The following is a 23,709-nucleotide window of genomic DNA, read 5'->3' as shown; positions in this document are numbered from 1 at the left end:
TCTGGCCCATGGTTGGGCAGCTCATAGTCTCAGTTCCCTTCTTCTTCCTCATGGAAGACAAGCAGGAGTCTTGGACACAATGGGTCAAGGCCGTGAAGGTCAGACAAAGATATGATCTCAGAATATGAAATCTCTCTAGGGGGAATTTTTACAACACATCCAGGCTACTAGGGATGCCACAATTTTATAGATTATGCAACATATACTTTCAAACATCAGCATCTCTAAGCCATTCATGACCATGTGTAAAATTAGGCCACATCAGGGAAAACGCAGATTATCACTTTGTTAAAGAGAAAACCACAGGCCCAAAATGGCATCACTTGTGCTAAAGCCCATGATACCAAACCTAGATTTAATACCTGACCTGAATGTTGTTTCCGTCTCTCCCAGAAATATAATCTTAACCAATCTGGAATTTTCTGGTCAATACCAATGAGGTAGCTCATGTGGGCTTTCTCCATCCCCCAGAGAAAGAAGAGGCAACCTGTATGATAAAAATCCTTGCTGTTCCCTTCCCCACAAAAGATGTACTGGTCTAAAAGTAACCCTTTATTTTCCTTTGTTAGAAGCACCCTTGCCCCACCCTTCTTCCTACAACAACCTTCCGTTTTGTACAACGCTTGGAGCACCGCTCTAGTTGCTAGATGGGATGCTGCCCAATTCATGTATCGCTTAAGGAAGCCGATTAGATCTTCAAATTTACTTGGTTGGGTTGTTCTTTCACTTTGTTTTGCTTTGCTCAAATATAGTCTAAGAGCTGTTGAGATTTAGCAGGAGGCTGCAGGCCACTGAGTCCTATTCGGTATCATGGCGAAGTCCTTCTCTTAGAAACCATAATGTCAGTGCTATACAATTTTAGCACTTTTAAATTGCTGTTGCTATATGTGCAATTTCCCTGCTGACTTGAAATAGTTAATTTGCTTTTCTCAGTACCCAACTTAAGCCTGAGATGTGACTCAGGCTGTGCCTGCACAGGGAGATGGAAATGAACCTAAGCAGTTTGGTCATCTGCTCTTGACTTCATGGGGCTCTTTATGCCTGAGTGAAACTTCCTTTTTGCTGAAAATTGCAACAACGAGTAGACTCACTGTCATTCCAGTGTGATTTGTTTGAGTTTCGACTTCCCCTTTTAATATATATATATATATATTTAAATAACCCAATTAACAGCTTTCCATACTTGAGCTAAGAGAGTAGGTATTTATGTCTTCTTGTCAGAGGCACTGGATTTATAGGATTCATGCTTCTCTATCAGTAAAAAGTGTATTCAAAGAGCACTTTTTAGTTTACATAAATTGCTAAAGAAGAATAGGGAGAAGGAAAAGGAGAAAAAGAAGAAGGAAGAAGAGGGAAAACAAGTTTTTCTGACATAATATGTTCTGATCCCAAAGGAAGATGCAATTTTGATACTCCTTATAGCATTTAGAATTCTCTGTATAATTGTAAAATTCCAATAGATTTCTAATCCACTCACCTTATCCTTCCACTGTTTCTGTCTCCCTCCAGTGCTCATGTCTCCTCTTCCTCGGATGAGAGTCCATGGCCCATCAGTAGAACTCTCCTGCATGGATTGTAAAACCTCTTGCCCGTCCTCCCCTTCACCATACTCACCTAGCAAATCCTCTCTGTGGATTCAACCTACCTCTCTGCCTATTCCTCTCTTGTATCTAAGGAGCTGGATCTGGTTGGAGAAAAACACAACCACACTGGCTGTGTGATTGTGAGTTTATGAGCCTCAGCATTGTCCATGGATCTCGATCCTAGCCTTTCACTCACCTGCACGCCAGAGGATTATGCACGCTCTCTCTCTTCCAAACCTCTTTCTTCTCAATCTTAGCTGATTCCTGCTTGTTATTCACCTGAGATGATGGAAATGATCAGGAGAGAACTTTCACTTCCTCCTATCTTTAAATAAACACATCTCTCTGTATCTCTGCCCATAATCCGGCCTTCTTTCCTATGCCAATAGATAAACTGCACTGAATCCCATCTCTTCTCACCGCCTCAAAGAGGATACTCCTATGCTCCCACAAAGAAATTGAACAAAAACTTCCTTCACCTCACCTCTTCTTCAAGCTCCTGTTCCATTTCTTTGTTTCTTTTTATAGAGAAATTCCCTAAAAGATTTGTCTTTACCTGCTCTTAATATTTCCTCACTTCCGATGCTCTCTTGAATACAGTCCAATTGTTTCCTCCCCCATCTTGCCAAGAAATCCCACTTATTCAGGTCACAAAGGCTTCCACAGTTCAAAGCCGATACTTACTCCCTGCCCTGCTATTCCTCAGCATCTCAGGCCCTTTAGGCACAATGATCTCCCTTTCCTTCTTGAATCACTTTCTTTACTTGGCTCCTGAAGCACATAACTGTCTTGTTTATCTACCACATCATTGGTTGTTTCCTCTCAGATTTCTTGCTGAATTCTCCTTCTTTTCCCAAATTACAAACTTTGGAATGTGCCAGGGGTCAGGCCTTGAGTTTCTTCTCTTCTCTATCTACGTTCATCCATCATCCCAGTCCCATTACTATAAAAAGCATCTATATGTAGGTGAGTCCCAAATTTAAATACCAGCCCAGATCTCTCTCCAAATCCCATATCACATATTGTGCTGTTTGCTCACCATCTCCTCTTAGATGTCCAAAACACATCTCAAACCAAACCTATTCAAATAGAAATTGCAATCCTTTCCCACCCCAAGTCTGCTCCATTCCCTTGAGTGTCACCTGTCTGAGAAAGGTATACTACCATTACCCCCAGTTAATCAAGCTCATCTTGGAGCCATCAATGAATTCTCTTTTTTACCCGCCAACTCCCACATCCAACTCATCAATCAACCCTGTTGGCTCCACCCTCAAACATATTTGGGAAAGGACACCTCTTCTCACTTTCTCTCCTGCTACCATCTCAGTACAAGGCATCATCATCTCTCCTGTGGACTATTCACAATGGCCACCTTAATGGTCTCTCTACGTCTAGACTTGCCACCCTACAGTTTACTCTCAATATTACAGGTAGGGTGATCTTTTCAAACATCCATTGGCTCCTGTCATACCTCCAATCTCAACTCCTCAATGCTGATGTTGTCTGTCTTACTCAAAGTGAAACCCCAAGTCCTTCCTATTTTCTAGAGGCCCACACCTTCACACCATTGGCTACTTTCCCCTCAGGAATTCTGTTCACCATGCTGGCTCTCTTGGTTGTCTACTTTGATTGTAACCAAAACATTGCTATCTCAGGCCATTTGCACTTGCTGTTTCTTCTTACTGGCACACTCTTCCAGACTTTCACATGGCTTGTACACTCACTTCATTCAGACATCAGTTCTAATGAAGTTTTCCTTGACTACTCCATCTGAAGTAGCACGTCTGTTGCTCTCTATCCCCTTATCCTGCTTTATTTTCTTCACCACACTTCTCACCACCTGACCGCCCATGCTATTTGAGTCATTTACAAAATGCCAGCTCAGGAAGTGGAAATAATGCAGAATAATAGCTGACCTGCTTTGGCACTATTAGTCACTGAGAGGAAAAGGAACATAAAAGCAGGAGAAAATTATTTGTGAAGGAGTTCCCTGTGAGAGATTTGTTCAGGTACCCCAACCCTCACCTTACTCCTGAAATGTGTGCCTAAATTCGCATATAAATTGATTGCTTCACATTCAAATACTTTCTCCCACAAAAGTATTGTTATTTATGGTCCCTGGTGAGAGAACAACCATTTATTTAACCCATAACAGTATTGGTTGAGTTGATGTCAAAAAACAAAGGCTGACATGAAAAAAGAGGGAGAGAGTTAGAGAGAGAGAGAGAGAGAGAGAGAGAGAGACAGAGAGAGAGAGACAGAGAGACAGAGAGAGAGAAAGGAGAATTTCATATTTTCTTGACTACAGGACCAAGCTAAATAAAATTTGGCACATAGAATTGGTTTTTCCCACCTCCATTTCTGAATCCTTCTCTGTCTTGTCTTGAGCACGTTACTGTTGCTTCTACCCTTTTTTCCAAAGGAACTCAAACTTCAGAATTATGTTCTACACTCCCCCTTATTAAAATAATCATTGCCTTGGGACATTTGGTCTCCTTCAGGCAATAGGAGGTTTGAAAATTGATTCAACTAATTAACTTCACAGTAATATCTCTTTGACATCCCAGAAATAGCCCATTTTCCCCCAAATGTGTTTCTAAATTGGTGGAATCAGTTTCTCAAAGTAAAATGAAGAAGGAAGTTTTGTAGATCTATGTTGCCTTTGCTATTTCTGTCTGTTTTACTTTCATTCTTTCCTTCCATTGTGAAATCTATAACTTTTTCAGTCACCTTCACAACTTGGCAGCAGTATTAGGGAGTGGAGTGGAGGAGGGAGAAGGCGTGGGAGGGGAGATTTCTGAGTTAGATACTGCCTCAATCCCTCAGGCTCTGAAAACATCCATGTACTGACACAATTTTCCAACCTGAAATGTTAAGTGTTTAGATTTCTCTTCAAATCTTTGCTACAGCTTCATGAGATAACTACTGTCAGAATGAGTGAAAGGAATACAGGGTAAAATGAGCTTACTCAGTGATTAATTGGGGCTGGCCCATATTTAATCACAGCTCTCAACTCAGACTTTATAATTTAGACTTGACTAATAGTTTTCTTGATTTGTCAACTACTTCTAGGCTGTCTTTGAACTAAGAGCTTAGCTTGTCTTTGGAATTAAGCAGCAGCATTAATGTCAGGTCTTTAATTTGCTGTGAGTCACTCACTCAGTGGCTAAATCATATGATGTGTCAACAGGCAAATTGGTTTCTGTGGACCCCAGTCACTGATAATAATAATGAGCCAGACAATTCCACTGTAACTTCTTTGGGATAATTCCCCAGTAGCTTGACATGCTAATTTCCATAAATATACTGGGCCCAAAGTATGCAAATCACTTTGGGTTATTACTGTAAAAGGATGTGCTTGACATTTAATACTTTTTGTGGGACTAAATATATAACCAAAAGGTAATACTTTAGATGGCTTTTCTCAAATCTCCAATTTTTGATGACTCTGCAACCAACTGTTCACTGGAAGACTTATACTTATCCATGATCTTCAGCAGAGTTGGAATGTAAGTTCAGCAACTTATATTAAAATTACAATTTCACTAATTACATTTTCATCTTGAACATCTGCCTTAAATTCTTCATCTGTGAGTAAGGTTACCCAGGTTAAAAGAAGTTGTATTTACTTAAATATTAATAGGAAGCCAAGTCATCAAATTCTGATAGATTTCTTAGAGAAACAAATAGCGTTTCTGGATGCAGACAGTTCAAATCAAATTTAGATGGAGAGAATGTACTTTTAGTTCTGAAATAGGATTATAGCACCATGATATCTTTTTGAAAAATCCTAATGCTAATGTTCATAAAATATAAATACAATATGATTTGAAGCAGCAAGAATTACTTGAAATGAATCTCATAATTCAATATCATTCTCATCCATATAAATAAGAGCATTTCAATTTTCATTACTTCTTTGTCAATCTGACTTTAACATCATTATCTCAATTCTGTGTCAGGATTCACTGAAATACAGAAAAACTATGCTGAATGCTATTCTATACAATACTAATGTATCAATTCATTGTTTGTGTATGAAGGGTAGGGGAGGAGAAAATTAGACACTTGTGCCTACTGTGGTGTTTTGTATAATAGACAAACTTTTAATAATTATGAATTATGATGATGAAAAAAGTAATTAAATCAGTTAGCACACTATTTTCAGGAGTGCAAAAGTTATTAAAATTTAAATAGAGAGGAGAACAAATTTAAGTTGTTCCTAAGGGGAAAGTCGAGAAGAAAGTATCATCAGGATTTAGCTCGAAGATTAAACACTGGCAAATAACTCGTGAAATTAGTTGAATTCACTCAAACTAAACAAACCAGTGGCTTATTTATACATATGTATTCAAAATGTCTCACCTTTGAAAAATTTTCTTCTGTCTTTCATGTTCTCCTACTGTGTGTACTTAGAAACTATACTGAATACCAAAGAAATATATGGAAATCACTGGGGGAGAGTAAGAAGAGCATTGTATATCACTTTACATTTACAGATTTGTTCTTTCTGGAAATGAGGTTTACAATCCCTCAATAATTGTCCAAGCATTTTTCTGGAGGGAAACTTTTGAGACTCTTATAACTCTCCAACCTGCAATTTCTATATGTTATGTTCATTTTTGCCAATTGCTTCTCAATTGCTGTGAAGCGTTAGCTCCAAATTACAAACCCACCTTGTATGAACTGCAGGAAAACCACAGGATCTCCAGTGGACTTTCCCCACAATTTCACAATGTAATCAAATCCATTATGTGGAAAATCAGCCTGTCTTGCAACATTGCTAAAAGGTTTGGTCCATGCTCCATATGCTTTTTTTTTTTTTTTTTTAAATAAATCTTTTCATTTTATAATAGCTTTAGATTTACAGGAAACGTATGAAGGTAAACCAAATTTCCTCACACTGATTTTCTCCTATTATTACCATTTTATATTACTTGGTGCCTTTCTCTGAATTGATGAGCCAATATTAACTTTATTATTATTTAAATTTCATATTTTTATTCAGATTTCCAGAGTCTACATAATGTCCTTTTTGCTAGGATCCCATCTAGGTCCCATGTTACATTTAGTCATCATGTTTTCTCAAACTCCTCTGGACTATGACAGTTTTTCAGATTTTCTTTGTTTTTGATGATTTTGACAGTTTTTTGAGGAGTACTCAATGGCTGGGTATTTGTACACTGTCCTTCTATTTGAGTTTGCCTGATATTATTCTCATGATTAAATGTGTTATGGGTTTTTTAGGAGGAAGACTATAAAGTGCTATTTTATCAACATGACTTATACCTGATGCTAACCTTGATCGTTTGTCCGAGGGAAAATTTGTCAGGTTTCTCCCTTATAAAGATGCTCCCTTCCCCTCTTACCATTTATAAAGAAGTCACTGTGGGTAGCCCACACATATGGGTAGGGAGTGATCCTTCCCCTCCTTGAGAATGGAGTATCTACATACATTATTTTGTCTTTTTCTGCAAAACACATTTGTTAATTCTCCCCCATTTATATATTTATTCAATTGTTTATTTATATCACTATTGACCCATGTGTGTTTATTTTTTACATTGGGTTATAACTTAATACTGCATTACGTATTTTGTTCAAATTGTTCAGGCTTTGTCCACTGGGAGCTCTTGAAACAGCACTGTGTTTTTGCTTTTTTATTTTTCATTTTTATTTTTATTTTTTTGCTGTTGCTGTGTTTGATTGTTTGCCTTTAAGGTTATAGATTCCACTCATTCCAAAGTTAATTAGGTCAGTTCATTTTCCCATACCACCTTCAGTAAGATTGTTTCATACATTTTTTTATTAGTTTCAAGTATAAAAAACAATGTAATAGTTAGACATTTATCATTTATATCCCTCACACAGTGATAATCCCACTCCCCCCATCTACTACCCCTCTGACATCGCATACAGCCATTACATTTCCACTGTCTCTATTCCTAATGCTGTACTCCACTTCTTGTAACTATATATATATATATATATATATATATATATATATATATATATATATATATAAAATTATAGTTGACGTTCATTATTGTTCAGCTTCAGCTTCAGGTGTACAGTGCAGTGATCAGGCATCTACATCATCCCTGAGGTGGTCTCCCTAATGAGACAAGTGTCCATTGGATACCGTACAAAATCTTTACAACATTATTGATTACATTCCCCAGGCTGACTTTTGTATCCCTGTGGCAATCTGTGGTTACCGATTGTGCTTTTCAATCTCCTCACCTTGCCCCTTATCCCCACCTCCCCTCCCATCTAGCAACCCTCAGTTTTTCCTCTACGTCTCTGAGACTGTTTCTGATTAGTTTGTTCATTTATTCTTTTCTTTAGATTCCACATTTAAGTGAGATCATATGGTATTTGTCTTTCTCTGTCTGACTTATTTCACTTAGCATAATGTTCTCTGGGTCCATCCATATTGTTGCAAATGGTAAGAACTATGGTACATTTATACAATGGAGTATTATGCAGCCATAAAGAAGAATGTTTCATACATGTTTAATAGAGTTAGATTCTTTTGTCACATTCGGCATTCTATCCTAGGACCCCTTTGGCCTCCTAAATAATTTTTATTTTAATTTGCAAACACTAGGGTTTGCTCTTGGTGCTGTAAAGTTCTATAGGTTTTGAAAAATGCATAATGTGATTTATCTACCATTACAGTATCATGCAGAATATTTTTACCACCCTAAAAGAAGTCCCTGGGCTTTATTTAATCACGCCTCCTCTCCCCTGCACCTCTGGCAACCACTGATTTTGTTTTACCTTTTCCAGAATGTCATAAATGGAACCACACAGTATGTAGCTTTATCAAACTGGCTTTTTTTTTCACCCGTAAATATATATTTAAGATTCATCTATGTCCTTATGTGGCTTGATAGCTCATTTCTTTTTATAGCTAAATGACATTCCCCTGTATAGAAGAACAGCAGTTTGGTTATACATTTGCTGATTGAAGGATATTTTAGTTGCTTTCAGTTTGGGGAAATTATGAATAAAACTGTTATAAACATTCATGTAAAAGATTTTATGTGGTCTTAAGTTTCCATATCAGTTTGATAAATGCCAAGTAGTATGATTGCTAGATAGTATGTTAAGATTATGTTTAGCTTTGTAAGAAATTGCCAAACTGTATTCCAAAATGGCTGTACTATTTTGCATTCCCAACAGTCATAAATGAGAGTTCCTGTAAGTTAGACAAAGACAAACAAATACCAGAAGATTTGACTTGCATGTGGAATCTAAAAAAGAAAAATAAACAAACAAACAAAACAGAAACAAACTCATAGATACAGAAAATATTTTTATGGTTGCCAGATGAGAGAGGGGTTGGGAGGATGGATGAGGGGAGGGAGGATTAAGGGGTACACATTTTTAGTTACATAACAGTCATGAGGAGGTAAAGTATAGCATAGGAAATATAGTAAATAATATTCCAATAACTGTGTATGGTGTCAGAGTGGTACTAGATTTTGGGGGGTGATTACTTTGTAAGTTATATGAATGTCTAATCACTATGTTGCACACCTGAAACTAATATAATACTGTATGTCAACTGTAATTGAAAAGAAATTTAATAAATAAATGAATAAATAAATAAATAAAGAGTTCCTATTACTTTATAGCCTTACCAGTAATTGGTATCGTCAGATTTTGGATTGTAGCCATTCTAATAATTGTGCAGTTGTACCTTATTGTTCTTTTAATTTGCATTTCCCTAGTGAGAAATGATGTTAAGCATCTTTTCATATGCTTATTTGCCATCTGTATATCTTCTTTGGTGAAGTGTCTGTTCATATTCTTTTAGACATTTTTATAAAATAAAAGCTTTATTGAGATATAATTCACATACCATAAAATTCACCCTTTAAAAGCATACAGTTGAGTAGTTTTTAATGTATTCACAAAGTTGTGCAATTATCACTACTCTTTATTTCCAAAATATTCTTATTAATTCAAAAAGAAACCCCATACATATTAGTAGTCACTCCCTATTCTCCTCTGGTTCCGGCACCTGGCAATCACCAATATGCTTTGTGTCTATAGATTTGCCTATTCTAAACAGTCCATATAAATGTAATCTTACAATATGTGGCCTTTTAAGTTTGCTTTCTTTTACTTAGAATAATGTTTTCAAGGTTTATACATGTTGCAGCATATATCAGAACTTCATCCTTTTTTATGGCCAAGTGATATTCTATTTTATGGATATATCATATTTTGTTTATTCATTCATCAATTTTTAGACATTTAATTTTTTATACTTTTTAGCTATTATGAATAATGCTGCAATAAACATTCATTTGTATGTTTCTGTGTGGCTAGGCAGTTTCAATTCTCTTGGATATATACCTAGGAGTAGAATTGTTGGGTTGTATGTTAACTTTATGTTTAACTATACCAGGAACTGCCATAGTTTTTCCACAATGGCTGTACCATTTTACATTTCCACCAGTTATATATGTGGGTTCCAAATTCTCCACATTCTAGTCACACTTGTTATTTTATTCTCCTTTTAAAAAATTATAGCCATTTTAGTAGCTGTAAAGTGTTATCTCATGTGGTTTTGATTTGTATTTTCCTAATGATCAATGACGTTGAACATCTTTTCATGTGTTTATTGGCTATAGTTATATCTTCTTTGAAGAAGTGTCTGTGCACATTCTTTTGTCCACTTTAAAGTTGGTTACTTATCTTTTTATTGTTGAGATGTAAAAGCTCTACATATTCTGCATAAAACTTCCTTACCAGATACATGATTTGTAATATTCCACCATTCTGTGGGTTACCTTTTTACTTTTTTGATAGGGACTTTTGAAGCATAAAACTTTTTAATTTTGATGAAGCCCAATTAATCCATTTTTTCTTTTGTTATGTGTACTTTTCATGTTATACTTAAGAAACCATTGTCTAACCCAAAGTCGTGATGATTACCCCTTATGTTTTCTTCTAAGATTTTTATAGTTTCAACTCTCATATTTAGATTTATGATCCATTTTAAGTTAGTTTTTACATATGGTGTCAACTAGGGGTCAAACTTTATCTTTTGCGTATATGGATATCCAGTTGTTGAAAAGACTATCATTTTCCTATTGAATTGTCTTGATACCATGGTGTCTTGATGTCATGGTGAGAGAAAACTGGAAGAGTGTGGCTTCATGAAAGTCAAAACAAGAGTTGTTTTAAAAGGAGGCATCTCCTCATGTCAAAAGCTTCAGAAAGGTTTTGTGTGAGCTTAGGACTGAGCACTCTCTACTAGATTTAACAATTAGAAAATTGTTGCAAACCTTGTGAGAACAGTTAAATATCCTCAGTGTTCAGGAAAAGGCAGGATATCTTATGCAAATTTAAGCCTGTGATTTCTGAAAATCTGACAAGAAAGCCTTAAAGCAACAAAAGTAATTATCAGAAATAATAGAGTGTGACTGCTTAGAATATTAGTTTTGATTTCGGAACATGACTCCTTATGTAATGAAAACAGCTCAAGCTTGTCCCCTTTTTCTATTCAGATAGTTCCACATCTTATGAGAACTCTCTCATAATAATAGGGAATGTTATTTAGAAAGTTTTATGTATAATCACAGTTTATGATGAAGTATGGTGTCACATCCTTAAAATATTTTGTTTACTTTTCTTTTTATTCTGGAAATGTAAACATAAGGCCAATTCCAAAATAAGGCTGTGATTTCTTCATTTGCTGTAACTCCTCTGGCAGGAAAGAAGAGTCATTTCTCCCCAAACATGTAGGATGTTATTCTGGGATTAAAAGTTCTTGAGTTTTAAGACAATTACATACCATGTGGAAGCAGAATAGCAGGTTCCTTACTGTTTTAGACTGTGACATCCTGAAACAAAGGGAAGCAGGATAAACACTGTTCGGCTCCTTCTCCTCTGAACATTTTCTAAGGCACGTACTTTTCTCCACTGCAGGAGCTGAATTTTGGGGAAGGCTCTGTGTAATTTTTATAAGATCAAAAGCCCATAACTCCAAATGCCTCTCTCTCTAGGTGATAATCCTGAATTTGTGTACTAGTTGCGAAAAACTTTGCAAATATTTAGTACTCATGTCTCTACCTCCTCTCCACCTCCATGCCTCACACAGAGCCCAAGGAAGCTTGCTATGAGTCATTTAAAGCCTAGGTACTTGCCTTCGCTCTGCACTTGGCCCCGGGAAGCAGGCTTTTTTCACCCAGGAAAAGGCCCAAGTCCTCCAAGCCTCAAGATAAAGAGCAACTACAAGTCATCGAATCTGCTCCTTGCTAATCTTGACTCTCTTTTAACTTTGTCTGCTTGTTTTAATAATAATAATCACTAATATGATTGGTGCTAATATTTGCTGCCCATATACTACATCTCAGGTATGGTTCTAAGTTCTTTACTCATTGAATGCAAAACCAGATAAAGTAGGTAAAATTACTATCTTTTTATAGATAAACTGAGACACAAAATGGTTAGGTAGCTTGCTTCTGGGCACCCAGCCAGTGGGGGAACCCAATAAAGATGCGATTGGAGCACTCTATCTAGATTTCCCTTCGCCTGAACCCTGTCCACCCCTGACTTCCTTGTATGTAAGCGACAGGGGAGCAATTGTTTCACCTGCTAGACAAGGAGCAAGAGGTCAGGAACCAATAAAGGGGCAGCCTTTAGTTCTGCAAACACCGTAACACTAAGCCAAATCAAGAAGATTGCTAGAGTAGCCAGAACAGACGCTGCATGTCAGTGTCATATCACCCCAGAGTGCAGGCCTCTAACATCTTTAAGTTGTCTGCTCTCTGGAAGCAGAAGCTCACAGACCCAAAGAAATGGAGAAACCAAAAATATGAAGTGCAGAGAGGGAGGGAGGAAAAGACGGTGGGAGAAAAGAAGGAAGAAAGGAAGGAAGAGAGGGAGGAAGGAAGGAAGGAAGGGAGGGAAAGACGGAGGGAGGGAGGGAGGGAGAGAGGAAGGGAGGAAGGAAGGAAGAGAGGAAGGAGGGAAGGATTACACCTTTAATGAAATCATGGCTAGTAGTACCCTTTATCTGTCTAATCCAGTGGAGTATTCCTGGTGTAACGAATATTCTCTTTGTTTAAATAGTAAATGTTTTGATCAAGTATTTAAGTGTGTGGGGTTTTTTTGTTTTTTGTAAACCCATAATGAGGAAAACTCAAAACATATTTTGGAAGGAAGAGAACAGGTCAAATACTAATGTAGTTACTTAGTATTGTGGAAGATTAAAAAGCTGGTATTTCTGAGTAAAAACCATCTAGTGGTCAGGAATGAATATACTTACCTCTGTATATGTTAAAAGCAATCACCTAGGAATTAAAAGTAAAAAGCAGTGAAACAAGAAGCAATGAGCAGAGAAGCTTTAGTATTTTCCATCTCAGTTTCCTCTTGGTCCATTTTCTGGGACGCATTTTTTAAATTTTATTTTTATTACTCTTTATTATTAGTTTCAGGTGTACAAAACAACACAGTGATTAGGCATTTACACCCCTCACAAAGTGATAACCCCAACTAGTGTACTACCCATTTGATACCATAGATAGCTATTACAGTACCATTGACGATATTCCCTATGCTGTACTTTACATCCTGTGACTATACACACACACACACACACACACACACACACACACACACACACACACACATATACTTAAATTACAGTTGACATTCAATATTATTTTATCTTTGTTTCAGGTGTACAATGCAGTGGTTAGGCATTTGAATAACTTATGAAGTAGTCCCCCAATAAGTCTAGTACCCATCTGACACCATACATAGTTTTTACAATGTTATTAACTATATTCTCCACACTGTATTTCACATCCCCATGACTATTTTGTCACTATGAATTTGTATTTTCTAATCCCTTCACCTTTTTACTCATCCCCTCAACCCCCTCCCACCTAGGAAACATCAGTTTGTTCTCAGTATCTATGAGTCTATTTCTGTTTTGTTTGTTTATTCTTTTCTTCAGATTCTGCATATAAGTGTCTCAGCCTAACTTATTTCACTTAGCATAATACCCTCTAGATCCATCAATGTTGTTGCAAATGGTAAGATTTCATTCTTTATTATGGCAGAGTAATACTCTATTGTATATATGTACCACAATTCTTTCATCCAATCATCTATTGATGGTCATTTCAGCTGTTTCCATATCCTGACCATTATAAATAGCATCACAGTGAACATAGGGGTGCGTATATCTTTTCAAATTAGTGCTTTGGATTTATTTGGATAAATACCCAGAAGTGGAATTGCTGGGTCATAAGGTAGTTCTATTTTTAATTTTCTGAGGAACCTCCATATTGTTTTCCATAGTAGCTGCACAAATTTGCAATCCCACCAACAGTACACAAGGGATCCCTTTCCTCCACATCCCGGCCAACACTTGTTGTTTTTGATTTATTGATGAGAGCCATCCTAAGGTGATATCTCATTGTGGTCTTGATTTGCATTTCTCTGATGGTTAGTGATGTTGAGCATCTTCTAATTTGTCTATTGGCCATCAGTAGATCCTCTTTGGAGAAACGTCTGTTCAGCTTCTCCATCCATTTTTTAAATTGGATTGTTTGTTTTGTTTGTTTGTTTGTTTGGTATTGAGTTGTATGAGTTTTTTTAAAATAAATTTTGGATATTTACCCCTTAGCAGGTGTATCCTTGGCAAATGTCTTCTCTCATTCAGAAGGGTGTCTTTTCATTTTGTTGATGGTTTCCTTTGCTTTGCAAAAACTTTTTGGTTTGATGTAGTCCCATTTGTGTATTTTTTCTTTTGTTTATGGGACATATTTTTACAACTGTAGTTGTACAGTTTATCATTCAAACTGCAAAATGTTTTTTTTCTAAAAATGCCAAATTTAGAAATTGTTTTTCATTTTCTTCTGCTATGTGTTTTTGTAGAACACGTCTCTTCATGCTTTGTACTTTCACACTTTATGTATACTCAAAAAACTCTTGTAACAACATATAATTTTTGCTTTTTAGATTATTTTTATCAGCTTTATTGAGGTATAATTTATGTATAATAAGTTGCCTCCATTTCAAGTGTACAGTTTAGTGGGTTTTGACAGATATATACATCCTTGAAAATATGACCACAATTAAGATACAGATTTCCTTGGTTCCCAGACTTTGTTCATGCCCCATGGCAGTCCATCTTTCCCCATCTTCTGGCCCCATGCAATCACTGATCTGATTTTTGGCACCCCAGATTAGATTGCATTTAGTAGACTTTTGTATAATGGAAATCATATGGCGATGTGATGAGCTACTTCACTCAGAATAATGATTTTGAAACTCATTCTTGTTGTATGTGAACCAGTAGTTTGTTCCTTTTATTGGTGCGCAGTGCTCCATTATATGGGTGTACCGCAAATTGTGGATGTCTAGGCTGTTTCCAATTGGGGCTATAATGAAAAAAAATGTTTTTGTTGTGAACATTCATGGATAAGTTTTTGTGTAAAAATATGTGTGTGTTTTTTTTGTTTGTTTGTTTTTTGTTTTTTGATTTGGGGTTAATACCTATGAGTGGAATGGCTGGATCCGATGATGAGAGTATGTTTAACTTTCTCAGACACTGTCAGTGCTTTAAAATGATAGCGCCATGTTATATTCCCATTAACTAGATGTAGGATTCCAATTGTCCACATCCTCACCAACACTTGATAATGATAAGTCTTTTTAAATTTTAGTTCTTCTAGTAGGTCATCCCATCATAGTGGCAGTCATCTCATGCGATTTACATTTTTCCCTAATCAACAATAATATTGAGCCCCTTTTCCTGTGTTTATTTCTGAGTATGTAGACAAAGGGAAAATAAACAAATGGTGTCCTTTACCCAATATCCCATTTCCCATCCATGGCACCAAGGTGAGAGATGGTCATGGATTTGGGTTTTTTTCCCTATCAGAATGGATCTTTTGATTCCTGAGGCAAATAGTCTCATTCTCTGACTCTTAAACATTAGTATGGCTCTAGCACCTATGTTTTCCAAGGGTAGTAAACCCATCTGAATGTACCCAATTTATCTCAAAGATAATGTAAAGATAATTACAGATTGAACTTAAAAAAAAATCCTCTCTAATTCTAAGGAAATAATCTGACAATTTTCCAGGAAAGCATTATCCATAGCCACAAAGATTTCAAATATATTAAATGTTCAAAGTGTCTAATAAACGATGATTGTATAAATTATGATGCCTTTATAGCACAGAAAACTGTACTATTCTGCAGAATAATGTAGTGTGACGTTTATTTATATGGAAAGATTTTACAATGTATTCAGCCAGAAAAGGTAAGTTTTAGAACTCATATTTAAATATATTTTATGTATTTCTGTGTATGTTAATGTATTTATACATGTAAATATACATATATATGTAAAGTTGTAAATAGTTTGCCATTACTTGGTTGTTTTTTATTTTCTCTCTCTCTTCTGATCTTTTGCATTAATTCACTCACTTTTTTTGCAGGATGAACCCTTTCTATTGAACATTCCATGGTAGCATTACTTGCTCCAGGTGTTCCAATCACGTGGTTAGACATTGAAAGTTCTTCATTTCCTGTCTCTGCTTTCCTCTGGGTGTCTTCATTCCCAGGTGTGATCTCCCCACATTATGACAGCTAATTAGCAGCAGCTTCAAACTAACAAGAAACCAACGGAAAGAGATTGTCTTTTTTCCCTTAGATCAAAGGAAAGTTCACTCCTGGAAGTGAACTTTCTTGACCTAGTTTGAATCCTGTGCTCCTGACAGCAGATGAAGACTAGAGAGACCTGGATGCAGATGGGTTGAGCAGCGGTCCTACTCTAATACATGGGCGACGAGTGAGTGTGGAATGGCCTCCAAAGTAAAACTGAGCTGAGGTAGCAAGAAATGTAGGATGAGGAGAGGACAGGCAAAAGCACAGATGGTCATTACAGCTGTACTTTTAAATTTTTTAAAAGATACCTGGATTTCTTGTGTCTAAATAAATAAAGTGAAGCCTACCCATATTACATTTTTCAGTCTCATTCTATTACAAGTTTTTCAAAACACAGCTTATGTTTTATTCACCTTTGTATTCATTTCCTGCATAGAACATCATAGCCATTCATGTTATTTGTCGAGCAAAAGTATCTTATTTTTTTAAAAACCCTGACTACAATTGGCCACAAGATGTCCCCACAGCTCTAGAAGATGGTTTATACATGTCCCTAGACAGGCTTTTTTTATTTCAAGAGATGTACTTGGAGGATGTTAGCCAGGTGATATTTAATGAGATTTGTGTTCTAAATCTGGTTTTAAAATGTTATGCCCCTAAGAAATCAGATATTAAATGTTCAGAATAGTAGACATTCTCAAACCAGATATAAGGAATATTCCCAAATGCCAATTGTACATTTACCTTTCAAAGGTCCATATTAAACTATGGTTTTCTTAAATTGTGGGAATGCTCTGTAACAACATTGAATTCTCTTTCTTATTTTTGTTTTGAGCTTAAGATTTAAAAAAAAAATTGTTTTGACATTCAATATTATTTTATATTAATTTCAGGTGTACAGTATTGTGGTTAGACATTAGTATAATTTAAAAAGTGACCCCCCCCCCTAACTAATCTAGTACCCACCTGGCACCATGCATAGTATTATCGTATTATTGTCTATATTCTCTATGCTTTACTTTACGTCTCCATGGGTGTTTTTTGCTACCGTGTCTTCTAAATTGTTGCTTCCATCCTCTGCTTCATCTAATCTGCTGTTGATTCCTTCTAGTTTATTCATTTCAGTTATTGTATTCTTTATTCTGACTAGTTATTTTTTATGGTTTCTATGTCCATCTCTATGCTTGCTATCACTTTGTTAAAGTTCTCACTAAGTTCCTTAAGCATTCTTATAATCAGTGTTTTAAACTGTGTCTCGTAGGTTGGTTGCCTTCTTTTTCAGGAGTTTCTTTTTCAGGAGTTTTCTTCGGTTCTTTTATTTCGGATGTGTTTCTTTGTTTCCTCATTCTGACTGCCTCTCTGTGTGTACTTCTATATGTTAGGTAGAAACCTTATTCCTCTAAATCTTTGCTTTATGTAGTATATGTCCTGTGTGGTCCAATTGTGTTGTCTCCCTGATCACCTGTGTGTGTGTTCCAGGAGCGTCCCTTGTGTGTGTTGTGTGTGTTCTCCTGTTGCAGTTGAGCCTTGATTGCTTTTCGCTTGTCAGTGGGTGGGATTGACTCTCAGGCTAATTGGATGTAAGGATTGGTTACACCCACAGTGTATGAACTTCTGTTTGAGAACTGATCCCTCAGAAGAGGACTTGCTCCAGCAGGCTCTTGTGCCTGTTGAGACCACTCTTTGGGTGTGCCACTCGCTGGCCTAATTGACTAGTGCTTTGGTGTGGTCTGAAGCCAGCCTCTGGGTGTGTTGTTTCTGGTGTTTCCTGGGAGGGGCTCCTTTGCAGGCCAATTTCAGCCTTGCATGTGACTGGCTGGGGTCTACCTGGTGGGAGCTACAAAGCTATATACAGTTGGTTGCTGCCTGCATTGGACCTGGAGCCTTGTGGGGGTGGCCTCACTGTGAACCAATGCTGGCTACCACTGCTATCTGACTTGGGACAGCTTAGCAAAAGGTCCAGGGCCCACCTAGATCTGTTGCCACCTGCTGGCTGCCTGCAAGGCTCAGGCTGAGAGAGGCTCCTTAGAAGCATAGGCCAGGTTGGTTGACACGGTGTTGACAGTGCCCCAGCAATGCAACACGAGTTGGGTGGGATGAGGTCCCAGTAAGTTCACAGGGTGAGGCCAGTGGTTTTTACAAAGTTAATGCAAATTCAGTTCTTGCACCAATGCTGAGCCTGTGGACACCTCACAAAATGCCTCAAGAACACTGTTGGTAGCTGTTGCTCATCCTGGGTCCACAGAACCCCTAAGAGCCCAAAAGAGGCTGCAACACAAGCTGTGGCTGACTGCCCACCACTGAGAGTTTCCCAAGCTGCTGTGGGCCACCTGATGTAAAAGTCTGCATCTTGCAGGGCAGGGTTTGCTACCCAGGAGCTGAGTGCCCCCAGTGATGTTGCACTAGTTGAACAGGGTGGGCTCCCAGGGAGTCACCAAGGTGGTGCTTTGGGGGATTTTACCAGACCAGTGAGGTCTCAGATTTGGCCCTTTGGGGGAGGTTTCAGCATGGGAAAGACAGCGCCTTCCTGTACGCTACACGTGAGGTGGGCTCCACACAGGGGTAATGGTGGCTGTTCCTCTAACCTTCATTCTGAAGCCATACAACTTAGTTTTTCTTTGTTGTCTCTGGCACCTCTCAAGTTGCCATCCCTCTGAGGGAGCCCAGGATGAGTGCTTGCTAACAAGTGAGTCTGTGTGGGTTCTTTAAGAGGAGGTCTGGGTTTCTAGCTGCCTTCATATCACTGGGTGGATGGATGGAATCTTTGCTGATTTTCACTGCCAGATATTGTGGGGACTCCTCTTCCCAGCACAGGACCACTGGGCTGAGGAGCCTCTTCTTTATATCTTTAGTTATATGGGTTCTGTTCAGCTGGTCTTCAGATGATTTTCAACATTGATTGTTCTATAATTTAATTGTAATTTTAATGGGATCCAGGGAGGTGGCAGGCATAGTGTTTACCTATTCCACCATCTTGGACCTTGTTTACCTACATTTTATTGAATCATCCAGAGGTATATGGGAGCTCCTTACTATCTAGTCTTCCTGTGCCTGGTGAATTTGCCTTTAGTTAAGGGCAAATTAAACTCCATTTTGTCTTGTTACAGCTCATCTCTTCAGCCTTCCCTTCCAGAAATATATGTGCATTCCATCCCTCTCTACCTCCATTTTCTCCTTCTCCTCTTTGCTTTACTGAGTCCTGCATTTCTGTTATAGGTTGAATGGTTCCGCTCCAAAATTCACATATTAAAGTCCTCAGAATGTGACTGTATTTGGAGACAAGTTCTTTAAAAGAGTTAAATTTAAAATGAGGTTATTAAGGTGGGCTCTGACCCAATAGTACCAGTGTCCTTATAACAAGAAGTTTAGGATATAGACACATACAAAAGGAAGAACACGTGTAGATACAGGGAGAATATGGCCATCTATGAGAGAAAATAAATTTCTGTTGTTTAAGACACCCATCCTATGGTACTTTGTTATGGCAGCCCCATCAAACTAATACAACTTACTTGAAGACCCAGCCCATTTTTAACTGCCACATCATCTCCTACTCAGTTGGGATATGACATATATTAATTTTTTTATTCTTATTTTTATAAACTTTATCCCCAGTTTCAAACATAGGGCCTACTAAGTACACTGTTGTTAGCAGAGATAAATCATGAGAAAAATATGAGATTATGTATAAGTATACATGTAAATACTATAATATAGCTGTTATTGGACCCTGTTTCCAGCCAACATTATATGGCAGAAGTATCTGTTTTAAGTTCAATGTTATTTTGTCTTGTCTTCAGTTGGGCCTGGAGTCCCAAATTCTGAGTATTATCAGCCTAATGCCTCTCAACATGGAATTATAGCACTTCTCAATCTTAGGGTGTTTGATAAACTAACCCATCATCTTCTAATGTTAGGTGATGGGTATTAAAAGAAGGGTGTTATTTATCCTCCCAGGTTATATTATATATTTCTACAGTAACAGGAGTTTTCTGGAAGCCAAGCCTTAATGCAGAGCGATAACTTTAACTGTAATAGCTTTAGTTGCTGTGGCTAAATCAGGAGTATATGGTTCTATCCCAGAAGGCCTTTCAGTGTCCCTAAGCACAGAGGTTTCTCTAAGGGACCAGATGTGCCATCATGACTTCTGAAAATCTGGCAATGTTGTGGGAGGCACAATAATGCCCCTCCAAAGATGTCCATGTCCTAATGCTGGAACCTGTGAATATGTCACCTTACGTGGCAAAAGGGACTTGGCAGAAGTGATTAAGTTAAGGATCTTGAGATAGAAGTTTATCCTGGATTATCTAGGTGAGCCCAGTGTGATCACAAGGCTTCTAATAAGTGAAAGGGGGAGGGAGGAGGTTCACTTTGAACTCTGACCTCCAGAACTGCAAGATAATAAATGTGTGTTGTAAACCACTAATGTTGTGATCATTTGTTGCAGCAGCAATAGGAAACAGATACAGCTATCAGTAACCTGGTTACTAAGCTTTATGTCTGAAGTTGAAGGACTTCTGAAACCTGAGGTGGGACAGCACCCAGTATTCCGGGCAGTCCCTTGCCACCAACCTAACCCCCAAGCATACTCTGTAGTTAGTACCTGGGGACCTGGGAAGACCTTGACTTTTCTGTCTGTGAATGCTTCTAAAAAGTATTTGAGTAATCTGACTTAATCATCCACTCTATAATTTAATCAGACCAGATCAAAGTGGCCTATTATCTGCTTGATCTGATTATTCACTAAATTGATTGATTAATTTGGTACATTAATTCGTAATGATACATTAATGTCTGCCAATGTTTAAATGAATTTTTTCATTTAGAAAATATTTGTTCAGGTTTGTGTAAAAAAAACAAAAAACTTTTGGATAAAGCATCAAGCACAAGGCCAGCTGGGATCTTTGTGAGGGTTTGGTACTTGGTTGTTGGAGAGGGTGAGGGTTTCGGGAGAGTAGTCCTCAAATCATACCAGTCTCTGCAGGAGACAGCATCAAGTTGGGGATGTGTATGTGTAGAGGATAAGGAAAAACCAGACCCCTGACTCACCCATAAGACCATGTTAGAAGAAACAGTGAGGAAAGGAACAAATCTGAGACTCAGGGTAATAAGCCCTAAGTTTCCTCTGCTTAAGTGAAGTTTAAAATTCCTGTTTGGAGTCTACTCTTGGGAGGAGATGCATCTAAACTATGTGTATATGGTAGACGTACTGGAGACATTAAGTAAGATCTCTACCTTGGCCTGCCCCAACATGGGAGCAGAAGTTGTGTGTGTGTGTGTGTGTGTGTGTGTGTGTGTGTGTGTGTGTGAGTGTGTGTATTTGTGTGTGATGGGGAGGAGAGGAAGGCTGGCTTCGACTACCAGTGCTGCACTAAACAAACCATCTGGGAATGATGGTGAATTTGGGGGTGCGTATCTTTCAGTGACTTTGGGTGTGGGCAGGTACTTAAATGAGTGCCGTGAGCCAGGAGAGGTGATGGTGAGCTGCTCACTGCCTGCCCTGGGAAGCTTATACAGCCCTCAGCCACCAGTTTGTGACCTCTAAGTATGTACTTAGAGATGTCATGTGCTGATCACTTCACACACTACCTGGCACATAGGTGGCATTCAGTGAATGACAGTGATGAAGTTGATGGTGACCATGTTGGTCCTAACAATGCTAACGAGGAGATGGGAAATGATTACTTTCCCTTTAGCTTTTCTTTTTGGCTCCCTCTTCTTTTGCCAATATTTTCATCACTTTCTTGTCTCTCTTCAAGCAGACCATTGCCTTTCAAAGCATTTCAGGTTTAAAAATCTCCAGCTCACCCAAGACCTTCAGAGAAACAAATCCAAACTGAAAAGTCTTTCAACAAAAGTCTCTGGACAAGTCAGGAGCCTTGATAGTCCAAAGTGAAAGCTTATTGAGGGAACTTGGCTCTGTTTGTTATTGGTGTGTAAATGAAAGTTCAGGAAAGAGTGGGCCCTTCCTCAGCACATGTGAGATGGGGGTGTAGCAGCAGCCATGAAAATATGCAGGATCTATGATCCTGGCTGCAACATGTGTGCCCCCTTGGTCCCACCTGACAGCTTCAATCCAGTCTAGGGAGACAGTGAGATTCTTGTTTCCCCTTGGCCCACTTCCGGTAGAGATGGCAGGTCTAGAGTAAACCTGAGTGATGCCTGCATAGGAACAAAGCAGCAACAACTCGTGTGGTTTGATGGCCAAGGACCAGATTCCCCACCTCCCTCTGGATCCCAAAGCACTATTTCAGTTCCCCAACAAACTAAGATATAACCCTAGGGAAAATGGGTGACATGCTAGTTTTTTGACTGAGATTAAGTTTCAGTAATTGGGCAGAATACAGGTTCAAAACTAAAAGGAGGTTGAATCTTAGAAAAGTTTTCCAGAGAATCTATATCTCCTAATGGGTAAGAATGCAGGTTCTGTTGACAGCCTGCCAGATTTTGTATGCCAGCTCTGCCTCCTGCCACCTGTGTAGTTGGGTAAACCACTTGACCTGCTTGTGCCTTAGTATTTTTCATCTGGAAAACAGGTCTAATAGTACTTCTAGGATCATTCAGTTAATATACCTTGAATATTCACTAAATATTAGCAACAAACTTCTATCATCAACAGCAGCAAACACCTGAATTTGATGCCTGCAATTTACATACTATCTTAGGGTTTACTAGCTTGGGAGGGAACAAACTTCATTACGTTTCTGAATTCAATCTATCATGGATGCATATTGCAGGTGACACAACAGTGAGCAGACTCTGCCACTGCTTTTATTTTTTATGCCTGTCCTGGCAGCGTAGAAGTGGCATCCTGCAGGAGGTCTCACACAGCTCCTGAAAGCAAGGGTCCCTTTTTTCCCTGACTCCCTTCACACATGCATATTGCTTCTCTCTGCTGTAGATTATCCCTTCATTTCCCAATTCAACCAGAATGCAGGAGTCCAGGGACTGTGCTTTCTACTCCCTTTGGATCTGGCACGATGCCCAGCAAAGGGTGTTGCTGTACCCAGGGTGCAAATCCAAATTCCAAACAGATGCTAGCTTGGTGAGGCCTTACGTCTCCCACTGCCTTTCCCTCCTAATCCACTGAAGACATAGGAGGTCAGACAATTAATTTCATGAACTCATCCTAGGAAAAGTGCTACACGTCTCATTGCTGAATATGACTACGGTCATCTTTGAAGTACACCCCTTGGGAAGCTATGCACCAATGCCAGCTCTTAGTCCACCCTTCAAAGCAGTTTTGGAACTCTTTCTGGAAAGGCCATCAGAGCTGTCATTGTATTACCCTTGATGTCCTGAATGTCATCAAAATGTCTTCCTTTCCATATTTCCTTTATCTTCAGGTAAAGAAAGAAGTCATTGGGGGCCAGATCACGTGACTAGGGAGGTGTTCCAATACAGTTATTTGTTTACTGACTAAAAACTCCCTCACAGACAGTGCAGTGTGAGCTGGTGTATTGTTGTGATTCAAGAG

The sequence above is a fragment of the Rhinolophus sinicus genome, linkage group LG02 (genome assembly GCF_036562045.2).
Source record: "Rhinolophus sinicus isolate RSC01 linkage group LG02, ASM3656204v1, whole genome shotgun sequence".
Taxonomy (NCBI): Eukaryota; Metazoa; Chordata; class Mammalia; order Chiroptera; family Rhinolophidae; genus Rhinolophus; species Rhinolophus sinicus.
Note: the sequence above shows the minus strand (reverse complement) of the source record.